Source organism: Muntiacus reevesi, chromosome 1 (genome assembly GCF_963930625.1).
Source record: "Muntiacus reevesi chromosome 1, mMunRee1.1, whole genome shotgun sequence".
NCBI lineage: Eukaryota > Metazoa > Chordata > Mammalia > Artiodactyla > Cervidae > Muntiacus > Muntiacus reevesi.
The window spans coordinates 152071920-152091622 of record NC_089249.1 but is presented as its reverse complement, the minus strand read 5'-3'; the positions used below and the strand labels follow the sequence as shown (position 1 = coordinate 152091622).

Here is a 19703-nt window from a genome sequence, read left to right as displayed (position 1 = left end):
TAGAATTTCAAATCTATTTGTATAGAAGTCCTGAAAAGTAGTCTTTTACAATTTTCAAATTTCTGTTTCAATGGTTTTTCTCTCCTGTTATTTCTTATATTTGGATATATATACTTTCTCCTTTTTTCCCCATTAAATTAGGGTAAGACTTTGTTTCTATTGTTAAATTTTTCAAAACAATAAAATTTTGATTAGCTATGTCTATTCTTTCTTTCTTTTTGGCTGCACTGGGTCTTCATTGTTGCGCATGGACTTCATCTAGCTGCCGCAAGTGGGGGCTGCTCTCTAGTTTTGGTGCATGGGCTTCTCATTGCCGTGGCTTCTCTTGTGGCTGAGCACAAGCTCTAGGGCTTGCGTGGGCTTCAGTAGTTGTGGCTTGAGGGCTCAGTAGTTGCCGTCCCCAGGCTTTACAGCACAGGCTCAGCAGTTGTGGCTCATGGGTTTAGTTGCTCTGCAGCTTGTGGGATCTTCCCAGACTAGGGATTGAACCATTGTCTCAACATTGGAAGGCAGATTCTCAGCCACTGGACCATCAGCGAAGTCCATGTTTACTCTTTCTAATTCTTTATCCCTTTGTTTTCTGCCTTTATCTTCCTTGTACTTTCTGTTGGCTTACTTTGTGGTTGTTTTCCTATTTTTTTGAATTGGGAATTTAACTCATTTTTTATCTTTGTAGTAAATAACAGCTTTATTGAGATAAAATTGACATATCATAAAATGGATTATTTTAACGTGTACAACTCAGTGTATACTTCAATATATTCACAGAGTTGTGAAATCATCACCATTATCTAATTTCAGGACATTTTCATCTCCAAAGGAAAACCATACCCATTAATACTCCTTTCCTCTGAGGCACCTGGCAACCACTAATCTACTTTCTGTTATTATGTATTTGCTTATTATGAACATTTTTTAAAAAAGATAGCTAAGTATACGACCTTTTGTGACAGGCTTCTTTTAATCAGCATAGAAAACATGCACAGTTCATTTGTCTTATAGCGTGATCCACGCTGATCCACGGATCAGGACTTCATTCTTTTTAATTGATGAATATGTTACATTTTAATCATCCTTAGTGTTTAGTCCTATATCCTGTTATTGCTATAAGCATATATACATTGGTTCTGAGGTGTAGTGTTTTAATTTTTCAGTATCATTTTTTCAGAAGCTTTGCAGTCATTTGTATTTCCTCTTTTTGCCCAACAGTTGTTTTATAGAAATAGTTAAAAAATTTCCAGGTAGACTTAATTTTTACATTTCATTAATAATTTATAATTTTATTACATTGTGGTTTGAGAGTGTTGTTTTAGATTTGGGGGAATTCCTAGTTATGTGATGCCCTCTCATGTCAATGTAGTAAAGTCCTAATTCTGTAGTGGGTTTTTGAAAAATGGATTGAGTATCCCCTGATTTTTTGTTTTGTGCCTTTTTTTTGGTTTTTGTCTTGCAGAAACCTAAAAATTTCTGTTAGTTTCTTTTCTCTTTCACCATCCAGTTGCCAAAGGGGCCTTTCCTTTTTTTTCCACCTGTTTTCTTCTCTTAGCAGCTATGACATTCAAAGGTTAGCAACATGAATCTCCTGTGCTTTTCTAGCCCTTCCCTGCAGTGACGTTTTAATCTCTAGGAATATTTTTTCAATATTTCACTCTTGCGGGGAGTCTTTCCTTTCTGGGTGGTAGTTTCAGAGCAATTGTAGGCCTGCTACTAGCTCCCCACCTCTCTCCTCTGCAGTATTTTCAGACTATGCTTCTTCTCTAGGAAGCTTGCTGTGGGAGCGTGAATAATTACTAACATGGATTTGGTCACTTTTTCCTTTTCCCTTTTTTTTCACTTATAGGTAACTTGAAGTTTTTTTGGGTTTTTCTTTTTCTACGTATACTGAGGGTATGGTTTTGTGCAGTTTTATTTGTTCTTCTTGTTATTTCATATTGTTTTTGAGGATATGGAGATTTAGGCTGCCTCCATTGCCCTCGACTAGTTGGAAATCCTGTGTTTGGTGTGTTTTCAATCTTTTCTAAAGTTTTACATTACTCACAATAGTTATATGGTTTTTTTTTTTTTGTGTGGTCTAAAATTTGAAGTATAAATGTACAGTATTTTTGTTGAAATGTTATTCTTCATCCAATAGACTTCTAGTAAATTGTAGAATTTCATGGAATTTTAAATTATCCCTTGACATTGCCATTTGTGAATGTGTCCTAGAAATGAATATGTAAAAATGTTTGTAGTAGCTTGCATTCTGTTATAAAAACAGGAGATTTTTGTGGCTTCAAAGTGTGATTCAAGGAGATTGAGATCTTTTTATATCATTCGTATTCTTAGAACAAGCAAAAATCTGAATTGGCAGTTCAGAGTCAGGAATCAGCAAACCCTCTATCTGTGTCCTGGATTCATAAATACATGGTAAGTGTTTGGCAGAATATTTTTCAAAGGGTGGCTATCTTCTGTAGATTAACTGGATCCCATAGTAAGGAAACAAGAAGGAAAGACATAATACCTACTGAATATCTCCTATTTCAGACACCATGCAAGTGCATTTATATAGTTTATCTGCCTTTCTTCCTATAAATCCATGTGTGAATTGCCTGTAAATCTTCTAATAGATGACAGTACTATTTGTACTTCCTGTGACAGATGATTTGTACTTCCTGTGAGAAGAAACTTGCCACAGAGACTGCTCATTCCATGGTTGGTTTTCTTTTTTTTTTTTTTTTTGGTGATTCCAATTGTTACAGTGCTATTTTCCACATTGAAGTCTAATCTTTCTCCTTATAGTTTCTGTCTTCTGAGGCTCACAGAGCAAGACTCTTTTACCTTCTAGTCCTTCAAATATCTGAAGCCAGCTTGACCTTGTTCCCTTTCAGTGTTTCTCATTAGATTTATTTCATGACCTATCACCACCAGGGTAATTTCTGTACTGTGATTGCATGTAAGCTTGTCTGGCAATTGCATCACACCGTTGAATCATATTGAGTATGAACAGAAGTAGAACATGAACCTCAGAGCCTTTCTCATGGTTGCTCCTTCTTCTCTCTTGTAGTTTTGGGTATTCAGCAATAGAACTGGGCATTCATTAATTAAATTCCAATCCATTTCATTGATAAACCTCCTTGAAGTTTATCTGGATACAACATTGTAGCAGTCTCTTCCAGCTTCCAGTTTAAAAACCTTTAATTTTCTAATACAATTTTTGGTAGAAATATTACCCAGAGTATCGCTGGGGTTAGAGGTTAGCAGTAGAGATTTTCTCTATGTTAATACATTGATCAGGTATGAACTGTAAAATTCACTTCGTCCAGGGGCATTGGGATCTTTTTGCACTGAGATTGAACTCCTCGAAGAATTACTGGCAGTGCTTTCCTGCCTTATAACCACTGAGGTCCTAGGCTGTATTTTCTGGTTTTTGAAGTTGGACCCTAGTTGTGTTAGGTAGAATAGGCCAGCTTGAAGTATCTTCATATCATATGCTTACTAGCTGATTCAATTAATTAAATATATTCAAGCTTAGTTGTAAAGAAATGATTATCTGAAGGATCAGTATTGAAGTTTTCAATACTGTTATCTATGCATGGGAACATGTAGAAATATTTAGCAGGATACTGAGTACCTTTGCAACATTTGTTAATAAGCAGCAGGAAGACATTAACCTGCTAATAGAAGTCTTCTTTCTCTACAGGAGCAACACTTGAACACTTTGCAAAAATTGGATGGAAAAATCATAAACATTCAGTTACTAACCTGTAAGTACTTCAGACATAAGAAGTAGTGAAAATCTGGGTAATTCTCCTATGTAATATGCAACTTTATAGTTGAAAAGCAGATGTAAGACCTCAAAGATATTAACTAGAATGTCTTTATCTTCTTTTGAAAGGCTTGTGCCCAAGTAAATTTTTGACTCTTTTACAGTTTAGGTTTTGGTCTGTTTATATTTAGAATGCCATTTAAGTTTAGTGCCTGGCTCTTTTAAGAAAGAATGGTATTAAAACGTGAAATTGTCATAGATTGCAACCCTAGTAAATAAACTTATGGTATTAATTTTAATTGGAACTAACCAGTGCCCATTTTAAACCATTTTTAAAACTTTTCTAAACAAAAAGCTTTTCTCAGGATTAAAACACATATGAGTTGTTTTAATTATTTTGTTAAATTATTTGCATTTTAATTATGTTAGTCTCATTAACTCTTACTCTGATAGACTAATATGGTTATTTATATCCTTAGAGATAGTCCGAAGTACATAGAGAACAAACTTGTGGCTGTCAAGGGGAGGTAGGTAGTGGAGGGAAGGACTGAATGTGTGGGACTAACAGATGTAAACTACTACATATAAGATAGATAAAAAACCAAAGTCGTACTGAATAGCACAGGGAACTATTTTCAGTGTTTTGTGATAAGCCATAATGAAGAAGAATATGAGAAAAGAACGTCTATATGTGTATAGCTGAGTCACTTTGCTGTGCTGCAGAGATTGGTACAATACTGTGAATCAACTATACTTCAGAGAAGCTAACATACTATAAAAATAGCTGGAAGTATAATTACATCATGTGTATTATTGATTAATTAATCTTTGAGCCCTTAATGCCTAGTGCAGTGCATGGCTCATGGCATATACTTAAGGTTGCTGAATAAAATTGGTTCACTGGGAATTGAATTAGTGCCACCTAACTAAATCTCTATGAAAGCAATACCACTAGGCAATAAAAGTAGCTAACTTTATTAAAATGCCAACTCTCTGTCACTGTGCTGGGTACTTTTTCACACACTGTCATTTAATCCTCTCAAAGACCATATAAGGTAGTTACTTTTATTTTCATTTTATAGATGAGGAAAATGAGGCTTACAGAAATTAGGCAATGTACTCAGGATCATTCTAAATAGTGGAAAAATAATGTTTATATTTTTCCTACTCTAGATTATAAACTTATTGAGGAAAAGAGCCATCTCTTTATGTTCTTAATGCTTAGTACAGAGTCTGGAACATAATAGGTGCTCAGTAAATTTTTTATAAACTATTAAATTTTTCCATGTTTAATAAACATAAAACTACAATAAGGAACATTTTATACCACAAGTGGATCATTACCACATATTTCTAATACTTCATTCTACTAATTCTCTTCATTCTTCTAATTTTAAATTGGTGTTTGAATTCAGGGCATGCTTATTTAACAAGCAATATCTAATCCAATTACCTAGATCTAAGGGTATTTTGTGAAAGATCAAAGGGTATTATGGAAGCTTTGATTAATTCCTTTGCTTATATAATAAAATAGAAATTTCTTCATTTGAGATAACAAACCTGTTATACTTTGGCCCCATTGTACTTTACTGGTATTAATTCCTACCATTTCCCCTGTTATTCACAATCTCACCCCCTCACCTGTTTTTAGGTATTTCCTAAGTATGGAGGAGCCTGGTAGGCTACAGTCCATAGGGTCTCTAAGAGTTGGACACGACTGAGAGACTTCACTTTCACTTTTCACTTTCATGCATTGGAGAAGGAAATGACAACCCACTCCAGAGTTCTTGCCTGGAGAATCCTAGGGACGGGAGCCTGGTGGGCTGCCGTCTATGGGGTCGCAGAGAGTCGGACACGACTGACGTGACTTAGCAGCAGCAGCAGCAAGTGCTTGTTTCTGTGTTTTTAATTATGCTGTTAGCTCTCCCTGGAATGTTCTTCTATCTTCTTTTGTTTGGTGAATATTTACTTACTCATCAAGCTCCAGACCAAATATCATTTCTTCTGTTAACACTTTTATTAAAGTTTCCTGGGCATAATCATTTTTTCTCATGACCTTCATTTTACTGTCTGTATGCCTCAGTTATTATATAACACACTGTATCATACATATTTATAAATCTTTCTCCTCTGATTCTGATGATTCTTGAGCAGAGATTGTATCCCATCCTTGTATCTTCAGTACCTATTAAGGTATTGGAACATAGTATATGCTCAACAAAACTTTGCTATTACTGAATAGTATTTAGGATGAGTATAGTATTTAGTCTTAAGCACGTAAATATGATCTAGAGCTGACTTCTTTGTCCTTAGAACTTGGAGAACTATTAAAAATCCTTAAGTAAGGTGAAAAATCTTTGTTTTTTTTCCCTGAAACTAGTGAGGAACTAGTAAGGAACTATACCAACCTATTGAGGAATTGAGGGCACTTCAGTTTCCTGACTTTGAGGCTACAGAGAGCAGCTCTTGACTTTCCCCAGAGAAGCAAAGCTTCTATTTCTTTGTTTTACTTTACTTCCTGCCTAAACAGGCATTCATTTATCCACTAATTATAACATTTTTCTAAAGGAATTTCATTCACTCAGTTAATATGTATTTGGTAGCTTACCATTTGTAGTCAGTGCTTAAGCTGCTAATGATATAGCAATGAACAAGGTGATTAAGTTTCTTGTCCTTATGAATCCTCTCTATTCTTGCCTTGGAAATAGGTTCATTTGTACCATTTTTTTTCTAGATTCCACATATATGCATTAATATATGATATTTGTTTTTCTTTTTCTGACTTACTTCACTCTGTATGACAGACTCTAGATCCATCCAAACCTCAGCAAATGACCCAGTTTCATTCCTGATGTACATGTGTCATTTCGACTTATGGTTTTCTCAGGATATGAGCCCAGTAGTGGAACTGCTGGGTCATATGGTAGTTCTATTTTTAGTTTTTTAAGGAACCTACATACTGTTCTCCATAGTGGCTGTATTACATTCTCACCAACAGTGTAAGAGGGTTCCCTTTTCTTCATACCATCTCCAGCATTTATGGTTTATAGATTTTTTCTTTTTTTTAATTTCTTTTTTTATTGAAGGATAATTGCTTTATCCTTTTGTTGTTTTCTGTCAAACCACAGCATGAATCAGCCATAGATATACATATACCCTCTCCCTTCTGAACCTCCTTCCGATCTCCCTCCCCATCCCACCGCTCTAGGTTGATACAGAGCCCCTGTTTGAGTTTCCTGAGCCACACAGCAAATTCCGTTGGCTATCTATTTTACACATGGTAATGTAAGTTTCCATGTTACTCTTACCATACATCTCACCCTCTCTTCTCCTCTCCCCATGTCCATTAGTCTATCCTCTATGTCTGTTTCTCCATTGCTGCCCTGTAAATAAGTTCTTCAGTATCATTTTTTCTAGATTCCGTATATGTGCATTAGAATACAATATTTATCTTTTTCTTTCTGACTCACTTCACCCTGTATAATGGGTTCTAGGTTCATTCACCTCATCAGAACTGACTCAAATGTCAGTTCTTTTTATGGCTTTTTATGGCTGAGTAATCTTCACAACCCAGATAATCACGATGATGTGATCACTCACACTCACCTAGAGCCAGACATACTGGAAATCAAGTGGGCCTTAGAAAGCATCACTACAAACAAAGCTAGTGAAGGTGATGGGATTCCAGTTGAGCTATTTCAAATCCTGAAAGATGATGCTGTGAAAGTGCTGCATTCAATATGTCAGCAAATTTGGAAAACTCAGCAGTGGCCACAGGACTAGAAAAGGTCAGTTTTCATTCCAATCCCAAAGAAAGACAATGCCAAAGAATGCCCAAACTACCGCACAATTGCACTCATCTCACACACTGGTAAAGTAATGCTCAAAATTCTCCAAGCCAAGCTTCAGCAATACATGAACCATGAACTTCCAGATGTTCAAGCTGGATTTAGAAAAGGCAGAGGAACCAGAGATCAAATTGACAACACTCGCTGGATCATCGAAAAAGCAAGAGAGTTCCAGAAAAATATCTATTTCTGCTTAATTGACTATGCCAAAGCCTTTGACTGTGTGGATCACAACAAACTGTGGGAAATTCTTAAAGAGGTGGGAATACCAGACCACCTGACCTGCCTCTTGAGAAATCTGTATGCAGGTCAGGAAGCAACAGTTAGAACTGGACATGGAACAACAGACTAGTTCCAAATAGGAAAAGGAGTACATCAAGGCTGTATATTGTCACCCTGCTTATTTAACTTATATGCAGAGTACATCATGAGAAATGCTGGGCTGGAGGAAGCACAAGCTGAAATCAAGATTGCTGGGAGAAATATCAATAACCTCAGATATGCAGATGACACCACCCTTGTGGCAGAAAGCAAAGAAGAACTAAAGAGCCTCTTGATGAAAGTGAAAGAGGAGAGTGAAAAGTTGGCTTAAAGCTCAACATTCAGAAAACTAAGATCATGGCATCTGGTCCTATCGCCTCATGGCAAATAGATGGGGAAACAGTGGAAACAGTGGCTGACTTTATTTTTGGGGGCTCCAAATCACTGCAGATGGTGACTGAAGCCATGAAATTCAAAGGTGATTACTCCTTGGAAGGAAAGTTATGACCAACCTAGGCAGCATATTAAAAAGCAGAGAGATTACTTTGCCAACAAAGGTCCATCTAGTAAAGGCTATGGTTTTTCCAGTAGTCATGTATGGAAGTGAGAGTTGGACTACAAAGAAAGCTGAGCTTGGAAGAATTGATGTTGTTAAACTGTGGTGTTGGAGAAGATTCTTGAGAGTCCCTTGGAATGCAAGGAGATCCAACCAGTCCATCCTAAAGGAGATCAGTCCTGGGTGTTCATTGGAAGGACTGATGTTGAAGCCGAAACTCCAATACTTTGGCCACCTGATGTGAAGAACTGGCTCATTGGAAAAGACCCTGATGCTGGGAAAGATTGAAGGCAGGAGGAGAAGGGGACGACAGAGGATGAGATGGCTGGATGGCATCACCAACTCAATGGACATGGGTTTGGGTAGACTCTGGGAGTTGGTGATAGACAGGGAGGACTCGAGTGCTGTGCTACATGGGGTTGCAAAGAGTCAGACACAAGTGAGCGACTGAACTGAACTGAACTGAAAATTTATGTAAATATATATTCTGGATACAAGAAATTTGTCTGATATATGTTGGCTGTGAATATTTTCTTCCAGTCTGTGGCTTGCCTTTTTGTTTCATTAGTAGTGTCTCTTGAAGGGCAAAAGTAAAAATTTTAAATTATCAATTACATATTTTCTTATCAATTTTTTAATGGTTTAGGCTTTTTATATTCTAAGAAACTTGCCTACCCTAAGGTTGTAAAGGTTTTCTTTTATTTTTATTCTAGGGTTTCTAAAGTTTTAGATTTTACATTTAAGTATATGATCTATTTTGAGTCAATTTTTATGTTTGGTGTAAAATAAAGGTTGATATTTTTTTCCACATACACATTCAGCACCATTTATTGGAAAGACTTTTCTTTCCGCATTGAATTGCTTTGGCACCTTCATCAAAAATTGCTGTCTATATGAGGGTCTGTTTTTGAATTCTGTTTTTGTTCCATTGATCTGTATATCTACCTTTTTACAGATACCAAATTATTTTGGCTATTGTGTTTATTCTCATATACCCTACTCTGCTATACTGTGTTTAGTTCAGTTCAGTTCACTCAGTTGTGTCTGACTCTCTGCTACCCCATGGACTGCAGCATGCCAGGCGTCCCTGTCCTTCACTATCTCCTGGAGCTTGCTCAAACTCATGTCCATCGAGTCGGTGATGCCATCCAACCATCTCATCCTGTCAGCCCCTTCTCCTCCTGCCTTCAATCTTTCCCAGCATTAGGGTCTTTTCCAATGAGTCAGTTCTTCACATCAGGTGGCCAAAGTATTGGAACTTCAGCTTCAGCATCAGTTCTTCCAATGTGTATTCAGGACTGATTTCCTTTAGGATTAACTAGACAGATAAACTCCCCAAACTTGTTCCTTTTAAAAGTTATTTTGCTCATTTTAGATCCTTTGCATCTCCATGTACATATTAGAATGAGTTTGTCAATTTCTACAAAATGAAAAGCTTGCTGGAATTTTCACTGGGATTTCATTAAGTCTTTAGATTCATTTAGAGAGAATTGTGATCTTAATAATGTTAACTCTTCCAAACCATTAGATGTGTCTATGCTTCCACTTATTTAGCTCTCCTTTAACTTCTAACAGAATGCTTGTTGTTTTCAGTATAGGTCTTAGGTATCTTTTGTTAGGTTTATTCCTTGCTATTTTATGATTTTTGGTGTAATCATTTTAACTTTAGTTTTCCAATATTTGTTGATAGAATATAAGAATACAATTGATTTTTTAAAAAGCTCTTAAACTGTGACTTTGCTAAATTAATTTATTCTAGTAGTTATCTTGCAGATTATAAATGATCTTCCATACAATCATGCCATTTGCTAATGACAGTTTTACATCTTCCTTTCTGATATATATATTTTTTCTTACTGCAATGACTGTGGGCTCTAGTGGCATATTGAATAAAAGAGGTGAAAGTGGGCATCATTACCTTGTTCCTGATCTCAGGGGGTGAAGTTTAATCTTTTACCGCTACAAGTAACGTTAGCCATAAGTTTATTGTTGATACCATTTATTATGTTGAGAAAATTCCCTATTTTTCTTAGTTTGCTGAGTTTTACTTTTTTAATCATGAAGGGGTGTTGAATTTTTAAAAAATTCTTTTGTATTTATTAAAATAATTGTATGGATTTTGTACTATCTTGCACTGACATGGTGAATTACCTTGATTTTGAATGTTAAACTAACTTTGTATTTCTGGGATTAATTCTAATTGGTCATATTATTTGAGCCTTTTGATATATTATTTGATTCAGTTTGCTAGCATTTTCTTAATGATATTTGCTTTATATATTCATAAAGGATACTTGACTCTAATTTTCTTTTATTTCCAAGTTGTTTTATTCTGGTCTTATAAAATAAAGTGAGCAGTGGTCACTCATCCTCTTATTTTCTGAAACAGTCTGTGTAAGATTAGTGTTAGTTCTTCCTTGACTGTCACATTACCAGTATAATCAAGTAGCTTAAAGTCTTTGGGGGGGAATTCAATGAATTAAAATTTGTTGATAGATATGGGCCTGTTTATAATTTTTATTTCTTCCAATGCCTATTAATTTTGATAAGATATACTTTTCAAGAAAATTGTCCATTTTATTTAAGTAGTTAGATTTGTTGGCTGAAGCTGCTCAAAGTATTCTTTTATTATTCTTTTCATGTCTATAGAATCTGTGGTGAAGCTCTTTTTAAAATTCCTGATATTGATGATTTTTATTCCTTCTCCATTATTTTTCGTCATCTATCTAGCTAAAGGCTCTGTCAGTTTTGTTGAGCTTTACGAAGTTTCAGTTTTTAGCTTTGTTTTTTTTTTCTCCATTTCACTCATCTCTGGTCTTTATTATTTCCTTTCTTTAGCTTTGGGTTTTCTTTTTAAGTTTCTTATGATAGATCTTTAGATCATTTATTTTAGATCTTTCTCCTTTTCTAATGTAAGTGTCTAAAGCTGTATGCTTTCCCCTAAGCAGTATTTCAGCTGCATTCCACAGATTTTATAACTTTGCTGTAGTCAAAGTTTATGCTTTGTTTGATTTTGATCCTTTTAACTTAACTTAAAAGTTAACTTAGTTAACTTGAAATTTATTTTATGGTTCAACATATGGTATATATTGGGGCTTCGCTGGTAGCTCAGACTCTGGTGAAGAATCTGCCTGCAGTGCAGGAGACGCAGGATCAATCCCTGGGTCAGAAAGATCGCTGGAGAAGGGAATGGCAACCCTTTCCACTATTCTTGCCTGAGAATTTCATGTACAGTGGAGCCTGGTGGGCTACAGTCCGTGGGGTCACAAAGAGTCAGACATGACTGAGTGACTAACACACACACGGTCTATATTGGTGAACGTAACATATGCACTTGGAAAAGTAATGTAGATTCTGAGGTTGAAAGATGTAGTACTCTATATATGCCAATTAAATCAAGATGATTGATAGGATTTTTTAGATCTATGGCTTGAATAATTTATCAGACTTTCTCTATTACTTGCTGAGAGAGGGATGTTAGAATCTTCTACTACAATTGTGGAACTATCTCTTTCTTTAGTTCTTTCAATTTTTGCTTCATTTATTTTAAAGCTCTGTGTTTTTTTTTGTTTTTTTTTTTGTTTTTTCTTTTGTTTTTTTTTTACAGTTTTTATGTCTTCCTGATGAGTTGTGTTTTTTTCATTGTCAAATATTCTTCTTTATCTTGGGTTTTATTCTTTGTTTATGTGCTTATGTGTGCTTAGTCATTAAGCTGTGTCCAACTCTTTGCCAACACATGGACTGTAGCCCACTAGGCTCCTGTCCATGGGAATTCTCCAGGCAAGAATACTAGAGTATGTTACCATGCCCTCCTCCAGGGGATCTTCCCAACCCAGGGATCGAGCCCAGGTCTCCCGCATTGCAGGTGGATTCTTTACCATCTGAGCCACCTGGAATTCTCTTTTATCCAACTAACATTAGCTGTGCCAGTATTCTTAGGCTTCCTTCTTTACATGATATATCTTTTTCTATCCGTTTGCTTTCAACTTTCTGTGTCATTTATTTATCTATTTAAGGTGTGTCTCTTGTAGGCAATAGTGTATTGTTTTTCTTGAATTTGTCAATATCTGCATTTTAATGGAGTGTTTAGATGTGTGTTAGGGCTTCCCCAGTGGCTCAGCTGGTAAAGAAACTTCCTGCCATTGTAGAAGACACAAGAGATGCAGGTTTGATCCCTGGGTTGGGAAGATCCTCTGAAGAAGGAAATGGCAACCCACTTTAGTATTCTTGCCTGTGAAATTCCATGAACAAGAGGAGCCTGGTGGGTTACAATACATGGGGTTACAAAGTAAGATCATGGTATCTGATTCTATCACTTCATGTCAAATAAAAGGGGAAATGGTGGAAGCAATGATAGATTTCCTCTTCTTGGGTTCTAAAATCACTGTAGATGGTGACCACAGTCATGAAATTAGAGAACAATTGCTTCTTGGCAGGAAAGCTATGACAAACCTAGATGCTGTGTTTAAAAGCAAAGACATCACTTTGCCGACAATGGTCTATATAGTCAAGGCTATGGTTTTTTCAGTAGTCATATACAGATGTGAGAACTGGACAATAAAGAATTGTCCAAATTCTTGTCAAAGAATTGTTGCTTTCTAACTGTGGTGCTGAAGAAGACTCCTGAGAGTCCCTTGGATGGCAAGGAGATCAAACCAGTCAATCTTAAAGGAAATAAGCCCTAAATACTCTTTGGAAGGACTGATGCTGAACCTGAAGCACCAATATACTTTGGCCCCTGATGTGAACAACTGACTCATTGAAAAAGACCCTGAGGCTGGGAAAGATTGAAGGCAGGGGGAGAAGGAGGCGACAGAGGATGAGGTGGTTGGATGGCATTACCAATTCAACGGACATGAACTTGGGCAAACTCCAGGAGATGGTGAGGGACAGGGAAGCCTGGCATGCTTCAGTCTATGGGGTTGCGTAGAGTCTGACAAGTCTTGGTGACTGAATAACAATAATTAGATGTGTGTTGTCTCTTACAGTAGCCACTAGCTTTATGTGGTTATTGAATACTTGAAATGTGGTTAGTCCAAATTGAGTGCTCTAAGTGTGAAGTCCACATCAAATTTTGAAGATTTAACATGAAAAATAAAATATAAAATGTTTCACTAATAATTTTTTATATTGCTTACAGTTTTTTTTTTGCTTACAGTTTTAATGAAAATATTTTCAGTATGTTGGGTTAAATAAAATATCTATTAAATAAACTATTTACTAGTAAAATTTAAAGTAAATATGTGACTTGCATTATATTTCTGTTGGGCAGTGTAACTTAAAGGTCATAAACATTTAATATAATTACATATTGATATAGTAGGATTTAGGTTGACCACTTTATTATCTGCTAGTTGTCCCTTTGATTAAATTGCCAACATCCGTTGGATCATAGAAAAAGCTAGAGCATCCCAGAAAAAGCATCTACTTCTGCATCATTGACTAAAGCCTTTGACTGTGTGGATCACAACAAACTAGAAAATTCTTAAAGACATGGGAATACCAGACCACCTTACCTTCCTCCTAAGAAGCCTGTATGCAGGTCAAGAAGCAACAGTTAGAACTGGTATAGAATAGTATGTTTCATTTAGCCAATAGAGAAACTTTTTGGTTTTTTAAGGCAATAAAGTGAGTCTCCAGCATATGATCTTTCAAGTTGCTGATTTTCAAAGATGCAAACACATCCACAGGTGAACTTAGTTCATGTGTCTGGGACATTGTCATGTGAACGCACCTTCTACAAGTGGTTGTGTTTTTGTATACTTTAATGTACAAGGCTGTATAGAGTGTAGAAGTACAGTATGTTTATTAAAAGTCCAGGATGTCCAGAAGCAAGAATAAAAGCAACAGTGATGTAGCTGGCACTATACTATTCTTTTCAAGGTACTGTTCTATGAGATTAAAAAGGCTTTCTTTCTTTCTTTTTTTTTTTTTTCTGTATTATCTCTGTGAAAAGTATTACAAACCTATTACACTATAGTACTATATAGCCGACTGTGTAAGTTGGGTACTAAGCCTTACTTTGTTGGATTTACGAAGAAGTTGGACTTAAAAATGTGCTCTCAGAGCAGAATTTGCTTGTCTGTAGAGGATTTAATGTAAAATATATTGGCAAAAAATACAGGCTGTGGAGCTGGGCTACCTGATTATCCTAGATCCCCTGCTGTGACTTTAGATTGGTTAATTAATATCTATGTGTCTGCTTCCTCATCTGCAAAATGGGAATGATAGTGCCTACTTCATGGTGTTTAAGGATTAAATTATGTAAATTTACATAAAATAATTAGAGCAAGGCCTGACAGAGTTAGTGCATAGAAGCTATTAGCTACCTCTGATAGCACCACTACCACCATTATCATCATTATTTGGAGATTCCATATCTCATTACCAGAACTATCATCTGGAAGAATATTTTATACATTTTTATTTACTGTTAACCACCTGGAAGTTCATAAGAGTGCTGAAGTTGTCAAACATGTGATATAATTATTTTCTTTTGCTTTATTGCTCAGTCATGTCCAATTCTTTTCAACCCCATGGACTGTTGAAATTCTGTTCATTGGATTCTCCAGGCAAGAATACTGGAGTGTGTAGTCATTTCCTTCTCCAGAGCATCTTTCCTGACCCACGGATTGAACCCAGGTCTCCTGCATTGCAGCAGATTCATTACTGCCTGAGCCACCAGGGAAGCCTTAATGCTCAGCAGTATTATCAGCCATTTTCCTTCATTTCATGGAAGTGGTCTTTTTTTCCCCTGTCCTTCTCCCCTCTCCCCATTGTTTACTAAAAATATTTATATTGCATGTAACAGTACAGTTGAAAATGGAAATGAATGCATTTTGTCAAAATTAAGAATTTTTAAAGCAAATAGTATTTTAGTTATAGTATTATATCCATTTCAGTGTTTTTCTCATGGTTCTCTGAATCTCTATTATATTTGTAGTAATTTTGGAAGCAGAGAGCTCTTAGGAACTAATAGGAGCTTTGCTTTATTTTGTGCAGGAAATGTCCTGAAAATATATGCCTTTATTACCCAATATTTATTACCTCACATTTAGAAGTGCTTACATCAATTTGATGTTAGTTTGAGCCATCAAGAAGTGTTTGCTCCAAGATATTCTTGGCTTCCTGTAAGTTTTTTTGAAAAACAACATATAACATGTTCCAATGTTATTTTAAAAGTTTATGAATATTATTTTTCCTTCCATAGGTCAAGGTGGAAAACTGGTTGATAGAGGAGGTAACACTTATAGGGGAAAGTGATCATAAATCCTAGTGGTGGATTGATTTCAAAGGGGCACCCCCTTGGAGCTACAGGTAATAATACACACAGATTTCACAATTTTTATACCATTTTTGGCATAAGTGTTAATGATTTGGTCATTTATTTGAATGTATGATTGTATTCTCTGAATTCAGTAGCCAATGTTTTAAGTTTACTTAGCCATGGTATTTTTGATTTTTGTTAAATATAATAATATAGTTCAATAATCTTGATTAATTGATGAGAATTTGAATTAGTTGAAACTCTAAGTTCAACAATAAGCATTTTCAAGTTTGATTATTTTAAAATAAGTGCACAGGCTTAAAAATATGTGTCCAAATAGGGATATTGCTATGTCTGCTAAACAAGAATTATATATAGTTGCATTTTTATAGAATCTGCCTGCCAGTGCAGGAGACTTGGGTTTGATCCCTGGGTCAGGAAGATCCTGTGGAGAATAGCAACCCACTGCAGTATTCTTGCCTGGAAAATCCCATGGATAGAGGAGCCTGAGGGCTACAGTCCGTGGGGTCACAGAGAGTTGAACACAACTGGGCAGCTAGGCACACACAGATAGTTGTAATTATATACGGTTGCGTGTGCGATTCCTGGTGCTCAGACAGTAAAGGATCTGCCTGCAATCCTGGAGACCCAGACTCGATTCCTGGGTTAGGAAGATCCCTGGGAGAAGGGAATGTCAACCCACTTCAGTAATCTTGCCTGGAGAATTCCAGGGACAGAGGAGCCTGGTGGGTTACAGTTCATTGGGTCATAGAGAGTTGGACACGACTGAGCAACTAACACACTACATTGCATTTGTGGCTGGTGTTGCATAGAAATTTTTTTCTCTTGGGAGAATTGGACTGAAAGTTATGAAGTAAGAATTTTACTATGGCTCGACTGCTGACTAGCCATGTGACTCTTTTGGTTAATGATCATTTAGTCAGTTAATCACTTTGACTCTCAAGTTTCCTTAATTGCAAAATGTTCTGGAATAACTGAGCACTAAAATTCTGAGATTTATTTTATTTTATTTTATTTTTTTTTGAGATTTATTTTATGAAGACAAGTGAGTGTTGTATTTTTATATTATCTTACATATTAAATAAAATTTTATAAATTATCACAAATTTCAAAATAGAGAAGTTAGCATTTATAATATATTTGTTATAGCAATTAACATGGCTTCTTATTGCTGTTTATCTCTCAAATTAGGTAATTTTTTAATCTAGTAGGGAAAATGAATATTCATTAATAGCACATAAGAGAGCGATAGACAGAGAGGCACATAGAGCTGCAATATAATGTGCCACTTGCAATTTTTCTCAGCTTTTTCTTTTAAGCTTTTTGGTTAATTTGTTTGCTTCAATTGTTACTAACACCTCAGGTAGCTATGTTGTTCAATGATTTTTGCTGATTTTTCTTGACAAATGGCTCTGAGGAAGATACTGTTTGTACTGGGCAAGTTCTCTTTCAGGTTGCATAAAAACAAGCTTTTTAGAATAGTTTACCAAGGAATTTCCAGACAGGTCAAATAATGACAAGTCTCTGAGAAGGGAGCTTTGAAAGAACTCCAACTCCATTCTGACTCCTCCAGTGCTGAGTAAAATGCTAGCTTTTACCATGATTGCAGGTTGTAATCTATGTCTGTATCCCTATATGCAGGGCAGCAATGGAAATGTAGACATAGAGATGTCTAACTTTTGAAACATTCTCCTTTCTTGGATAACAGACCATTTCTTCATGTTATTCTTAAAGGTCTCTTCTCTACCTATACCTCTAACGTCTATACTTCTTAGAATTTTATACTTGGTCTTTGTGCTACTTCTGTTAACATGGTATTCCACACCATGTTAAAATATTCCAGTATTTCCTCTAATTAAGAATCTCATTTAGAATCCTAAATGAATGAAATGCAGAAAGGAACTTCTCCTTACAGCATGCACGGGGCTCACCATGGACACAGTGGAGTAAGGAGGGGGTGGGATGAATTGAGACAGTAGCATTGAGACATATACATTCATATGTAAAACAAATAACCGCTGGGAATTAGCTGTGTGATGCAGAGAACTCAAATCCAGTGCTCTGTGACAACCTAGAGGGGCGGGATGGGATGGGAGGTGGGAGGGAGGCTCGGGAGGGAGGGGACATGTATACCTCTGGCTGATTCATATTGATACATGGCAGAAACCAACTTAATATTGTAAAGCAATCATCTCCAATTAAAAATAGATAACCATGGGGTTGCAAACAGTCAGACACAACTGAGCGACTGAACTGAACTGAACTGAACTGAAAAAAATCCAAAAGTTAGACATTAGGCCAGAAAAGTTAGATTGATAAAGACTGAAGAGTGTCCTTTGGATTTGGCTATTATCAAGTCATTGGAAATCTTGGAGCAATTTTACTGAAATGTTTTTCAGGAAAGCATATGGGGATTGGAAAGAATTAGAAGTGAGAAAGTGGCAACAACAGTTTGCAGCCACAGATAAGCTTTTAGGAGTTGTGGCTGTGATTGGAAAGGGATGTTTAAGAGGGTGTACCTCAGTTTCAGGTATATGTTCTGTATGAATGAAGTCATGGCTTTGATCTTAGCCTCTTCACTCTTTTCAGTACATAGATTTGTTAATACTAGTCATTTTTTCTGTAAAATAGAAATAAAATATAGTATCTACCTTATAAAGCTGTGCCGTGGATCAAATGAATAAACGCGTGAGATCCCAGAACAGAGTAGGAAAACTAATTGCTAGTTTTCTCTTCCTACCACTCTTACAAAAGGAAGCTCAAATGGATTGAGTTCACTGTTGGCAATAATAAAACACTTGTTTATATTGCAGTATGAAAAATAATTTATAACCATTTCAGATAAGTAACATGCTTTAATTTGTAAAGAAAATGATCTTCCAGTATGACAGCATCATGGCATCAATTTTTGGTGTAAATTTTGTGCCAAATACTACACAAACATTATTTTTATACTCTGTTCTGGCACTGGTAAATAGATGACTCTTTTCTTTTATCTCTCTGAAGCATGAGGTTATCAGCTCAGTTCAGTCACTCAGTTGTGTCCAAATCTGTGACACCACGAACTGCAGCACGCCAGGCCTCTCTGTCCATCACCAACCCCCGGAGTTTACCCAAACTCAGGTTCATCGAGTCGGTGATGCCATCCAGCCATCTCATCCTCTGTTGTCCCCTTCTCCTCCTGCCATCAATCTTTCCCAGCATCAGGGTCTTTTCCAATGAGTCAGTTCTTCACATTAGGTGGCCAAAGTAATGGAGCTTCAGATTCAGCATCAGTCCTTCCAATGAACACCCAGGACTGATCTCCTTTAAGATGGAATGGTTGGATCTCCTTGCTGTTCAAGGGACTCTAAAGAGTCTTCTCCAACACCACAGTTCAAAAGCATTAATTCTTCTGCGCTCAGCTTTCTTTATAGTCCAACTCTCACCTCCGTACATGACTACTGGAAAAACCATAGCCTTTACTAGATGGACCTTTGTTGGCAAAGTAATGTCTCTGCTTTTTAATATGCTGCCTAGGTTGGTCATAACTTTCCTTCCAAGGAGTAATCACCTTTGGATTTCATGGCTTCAGTCACCATCTGCAGTGATTTTGGAGCCCCCAAAAATAAAGTCAGCCACTGTTTCCACTGTTTCCCCATCTATTTGCCATGAAGTGATGGGACCGGATGCCATGATCTTAGTTTTCTGAATGTTGAGCTTTAAGCCAACTTTTTCACTCTCCCTCTTTCACTTTCATCAAGAGGCTCTTTAGTTCTTCTTTGCTTTCTGCCGTAAGGGTGGTGTCATCTGCATATCTGAGGTTATTGATATTTCTCCCAGCAATCTTGATTTCAGCTTGTGCTTCCTCCAGCCCAGCATTTCTCATGATGTACTCTGCATATAAGTTAAATAAGCAGGGTGACAATATACGGCCTTGATGTACTCCTTTTCCTATTTGGAACCAGTCTGTTGTTCCATGTCCAGTTCTAACTGTTGCTTCCTGACCTGCATACAGATTTCTCA

The 19703-nt window shown here is 36.4% G+C and overlaps 1 pseudogene; it reads left to right on the top strand.

Annotated features, from left to right (window-relative positions):
- Window positions 1–2372: 2372 nt before the first annotated feature.
- The window catches only part of LOC136151633 (sterol carrier protein 2-like), a 66930-nt pseudogene continuing 49599 nt past the window's right edge, over window positions 2373–19703 (top strand).